Source organism: Helianthus annuus, chromosome 2, assembly GCF_002127325.2.
Source record: "Helianthus annuus cultivar XRQ/B chromosome 2, HanXRQr2.0-SUNRISE, whole genome shotgun sequence".
NCBI classification, from domain to species: domain Eukaryota; kingdom Viridiplantae; phylum Streptophyta; class Magnoliopsida; order Asterales; family Asteraceae; genus Helianthus; species Helianthus annuus.
Genome location: NC_035434.2, coordinates 44705240 through 44710448, shown reverse-complemented (window position 1 = coordinate 44710448; position 5209 = coordinate 44705240). Strand labels below are relative to the sequence as shown.

The 5209-nt window shown below is 36.6% G+C and overlaps 1 long non-coding RNA gene across 1 annotated transcript; it reads right to left on the bottom strand.

Annotated features, from left to right (window-relative positions):
- Nucleotides 1-1832: 1832 nt before the first annotated feature.
- LOC110914249 lies at nucleotides 1833-4989 on the bottom strand. The gene is made up of 5 exons (XR_002578452.2): nucleotides 4792-4989; nucleotides 3329-3384; nucleotides 2657-2890; nucleotides 2194-2525; nucleotides 1833-2041 (listed from the first exon to the last, which is right to left on the bottom strand). It is a non-coding gene; the product is annotated as an uncharacterized LOC110914249 (long non-coding RNA).
- Between the last annotated feature and the right edge of the window lie 220 nt (nucleotides 4990-5209).

The following is a 5209-nucleotide window of genomic DNA, read 5'->3' as shown; positions in this document are numbered from 1 at the left end:
GTCTTCTTCATCAGAGGATCATTCTTCATCCTTTCACGTCTGTTTGCTTCTTCTATGAGAGCTGTGAGAGGCCAGTTTTGAACTGATGTTCTTTGGCAGGGTATGGTTTGTCTCTCATGATAAGCTCTAAGAGATCTTTCCTTAGCTTTCTTTGAAGATCAGCATTGGGTGGCAGATTTGACATCTCACTACAAAAAAAAAAGTGTCATCTAGTGGCATGCAAAAAATGCCACAAAAAACCAAAGAAGTGCCATTAAAGACCCTTTTAGGAATGAGCGGCACGCAAAAAAAGTACCACTATAAGCAGTGTCACTAAAGCCTTTTAGTGACACTTTTTTGTATGCCACTATAAACTCTTAAGGCTTTTAGTAGCACATGATTTTTGCCACAAAAAATCAACATAAATTAAATAGCACTAGTGTTTTGTATATTAATTTTAATTTTTTTAAATTATTATTCGTCCATATTAAAAATAAGAATGTAACACATAGAAATCGGAGTTAATAGCCAAAATGGTCCCTGAGGTTTGGTCACTTTTGCCACTTTAGTCCAAATTCCAAATTTTTTAAATCTGGGTCCCTGAGGTTTGCATTTTTTTGCCATTTTAGTCCAAATTTCAAAAAAGTCAAATTTTATCAACTTTTTTACTGAAATTTGTCTTTACCTTATTTCAAACAAGGGCAAAATTGTCATTCTATATTATTATTAAGCAATTTATATTAAAGAAAATAAAAAAACCCTCTTTAAAAAAACCATCTCTCTCTTCACAAGCACCACCACCACCTCTCTCTCTCTCTCCCTCTACTCCTCTCTGCCGCCACCACCGCCACCTCCTCACGCCGACGACATTAAAACACAGATGAAAGATCAGTGGGTTAGACACTAACGGATGAAAGATCAGTGGGTTAAAACACAGATGAAAGATCAGTGGGTTAGGGCAAGATCCAACACTGCCGGATGGATCTTTCTTTTCTCCCTCTCTCTCTTCCTGATGGATCTAGGTTGTTTGCAGGTGGTTGGTGATTAGGGTTGTTTGCAGGTTGTTTGGGATTAGGGTTTCGGTGAGGGTGGTGATGGTGGAGACGGTGGGGGTTGTTTGCAGGTTGTTTGGGATTTGGGTTGTTGCAGGTTTGGGGTTAGGGTTCCGGTGGAGACACCGCCACTGCCGGCAACCACCTTAGCCACTATCTCTGTCGTTTCCCTCTTTCTCTCTCCGACTTCCTCTCTGATCTCCTCTCTTCGATCTCCCTCTCTCTCAAAGATTTTCGGTGTGTGTATGTGTATGTGTATGTGTCTGATTAGGGTGATAATGGGTGATGGATGTGTTTGATTGGGTGTTAAGTCGGTGGTGGTGGGTTTGTGGTGGCGGTGGTTCTCACAGAGGTAGCAGGGGTGGGGGTTTGGGTTTTGTGGGGATGATGGTAGTGCAGTGGTGGTGGTGCGGGGGTGGAGGTGATGCCGTCGAGGATGGTGGTTGAAGTCGTCGGGATGGTTGTAGTGGTGGGAAGATGAAGATGAAGTTCTGGAAGTTGGAAGTCCTGGATGTTGAAGATGAAGTTCTGGGTTCTTGCCCTTTAGGGGTTTTTTTTATTTTTTTTAATATAAATTGCTTTATAATAATATAGAATGACAATTTTGCCCTTGTGAGAGATAAGGATAAAGACAAAATTCAATAAAAAAAATAGACTTTTTTGAAATTTGGACTAAAATGGCAAAAAAATGCAAACCTTAGGGACCCAGATTTAAAAAAATTGGAATTTGGACTAAAGTGGCAAAAGTGAGCAAACCTCAGGGACCATTTTGGCTATTAACTCTAGAAATCGTATAGGATCACTTCAATTAAAAGTTCCATTGTCTTCCAAAAAATTCAAACAAATGTGTAATAAGTGTGAACCTAACTCTAAATATGAAACATACAAAACAAATAACTTATAGATGTTAAACTAAAAACTTAAAACTTCGTTGCGCCAGAAATTTCCCACTTCATAGTTGTTCACTGCACTTACTGCTGCTACACGTCAGCCGACTCACTATATTAAACCTGAAATTTCACAATTCATGTAAAATTGATTAGATTTCATAACCATAGTTATCAAAGATGTAAGAACAATTGATAAAAGGCAAAATCATATTTTTAATTCTTTTGACGTCACTTTAAACTCTTCAAACAAGATTGGGTGGTTTTTTCAATACCTCTAGTTAGCTGAAGAACATGGGGCATTGGATATGCAACTGGATGTATACCAGCTTTGTGACTGTAATTAGATGGTTGTCCAGAGGGCATGCATTAACCTGCACTCACAATTTAATGAGTGTAATAAATGAAAACCACCTTATGAGGTTAGTTAAACTAAAACCAATGGAAAGAAAACAAGGCATTATAGACTAAACCAAATTAGAACCAATAAAATGCTCTACACAATTTTGAAATTAGGTATACTGGGCCAGGCTGGTGGTTACGTCCTCGATTGTTACTCAACGATTGTCAACAATACACAACAAAGTCAAACATATTACACGATCCCCTATCATAAATAGCAAAAACTTTGAGTTAGGTACCAGTTGTTCGAAATATAAGCATGAAATCAAGCTTCAAGTAACACGTATTAGAAGTTAAAAAGAAATCAACATTAATGTGTAATGAAAGCACGCATACCCTCTAGCAGAGTTTAACAATAGTTGACCAACTGATCCGCTCATGCCCACTGTTGCCTTCACCCCTTCATCCCAAATTTCCCTATACATGGTCTGAAAAGACTCCAAACATCTCCAACTGCACCAGTTGAACAGCCACCACCGTTAATCACCATCGTCCGGTGGCTAGGGATCGTCTCCGCGGCACAACCACCGGGAACTATGCCACCACAGCTTCTACTATGGCGGGTTGTACCTGGAAGTTTAATGATGGATTTGTAGTTCAGGCATTTTTGCTTTGTTTGAGGAAAAGTTTGATGGAGTTTGTTCTCTTGAAGTTTCAGGAAAGGTTTTGGTTATTTGTGTGAGGTTTTGGCTTTTTGTGTCAGTGTTATTGATTATCGATCTCACATTACTCCCCACATCAGCGCAAGCAATCACAATGTTCAATAGGGAATCAATGTTTTCATCTCCAACAATTAGTCAATGAGTATGATATGGTTATCTTATATGAATGCACAAACAAAAACGATAAATGCGTATTTTTTCACCATTATTAACATTGTGTAATTCCTTCTGAGTTCACAAAAACAGTAAGATTTATACATACTTCCAATTCCAACCAATTACTCTTACAATGTCACAACTATGTTAACTAATCAAACTGAAGTTAAATTGATATGTTAGAACATACCATTACATCATTCGACCATAATCCAGCAGATTTGATAAATACCAGCCAAGCATCAACTGAAAAAAAAAAACACCAAATCATTTTGTAAGCGCATGTGAATTGACCATAATCACGATACCAATAGAATCAAAATACTCTCAAATCAAAAATTTCACAACGTGTACAAACTATAAAGACAAACGAAACCTACAATCATAGAAAAGAAAATTGAAAATTCAGCGTACATGGACTAAATGTAAGTATGATTAAGCTGTATAAATTGCCATTTTGGACCCTGATCTGGTGCTGAAACCTAAAATGTGATCATAAAAGCTAATCCGATAATATTTAATACTAAAATTTAAATGAGAAATTAGGTCTTATTACCTATAGATCCTATACCATCTCACAAAAATATACGTTTAATCATAGGCTTCAGGCCATGGTTTATAAGGTGTAAAATAATGCATCTAGTTTCATTTCAATGCATATAGTTTGATAATATTCATATCATCTTTGCTAGGGGTGCAAATGAGCCAAGCTACTCGAGATCGGCTAAAAAACCTCGAACGAGTCGAGTTTAAACGAGCTCGAGCCTAAAAAACAAGCTCGTTTAATTAATGGGCCGGAGCTTTGCTTATCAACCTCGAGCCGGCTCGCGAGCCTAATTGAATCTACTGTTTATATACATTTTTATTAGTCTGTTAAATATATATTTAAATACTAATAATTAATATTTATAAATTTATAAATAAAATACTAAATTAGTGATAAATCAATAATTATAACTAATACAAATTAATTAAGAAATAATAAACGAGCCGATCACGAGTCAAGCTCGAGCTTGAAAAATAACCCATGAGCCGAGCTCGAGCTTTAGAAACAAAGCCCGAATCAAGCCGAGCTCGAGCTTACATAAGTCAAACGAGCTCGAGCTTGAACCTGGTGGAGCTCGGGCTCGCCTCATTTGCACCCCTAATCTATGCTAAAGCATTTCATTATCCCTCTCTACAATTCTCCAAATCCCCAACTCTGACAAAGAAAACTTACAAACAATAATCAAAATTGGTTATGACGTACAATATTACAAGTAATGTGAACCTCTTCCAATCCCCTTCACGCAAAACCAAGTCAAACTATAACAATTTCAAAACATATTTAAAAGCCAAGAATAGCACAATCTTAACTCTCATACCAAAATGAATTATATATTATACTGATATATGTGGCATAAACAACAAAAACACAGCATTAAATATCATATCTAAGCTACTACAATGGTCGCTTATGGCAGAGTAAGAGTGGCCCTAAATTTGTGACCAAAAAGGAATACTAAAATTAACCCTAATTTCGTAACGAAGAAAACAAATTAATGAAATGAAACAACACCAAACAGCACAATAAAGATATAAAGCCCTATGATACAGCGTCATATTGCAACAAAATACTACTAATTACTAATATTTAAATAAATTCTCTTCAACCTAAAATCCGTAGGGGCTGTTGAATAAGGATGAAAGGTTGTTGAACGAGGATGAAGGGGGCCTTCTCAATAGGTGGTGTGTTGGTGGTTCAAAGATTTTGAAATCAATCAAAACTGATAGAGAGACATCATATAAAACAGAAAGATTGGATTTGTGGATCGGGGATTTACGAGGAGAGAGGAGAGGAGAGGACAGGTTAGGGTTTAAAATCAAGATATGGTGGGAAAAGAAAATTAGGGGTGAAAATAATTAGGGATATTGGAGGGAAACTAATTTTTTTAAAAGGTTTAAACTTTTAAGGCGGGAAATTTTTAGTGTCATGTATAAAGTGCCATTAAAAATTAAAAATAGTGGCTTAATAGTTAAACGCCACTAAAAGTGTGTGTCAACTAAGTATTACATACCTAAAGTGCCACTA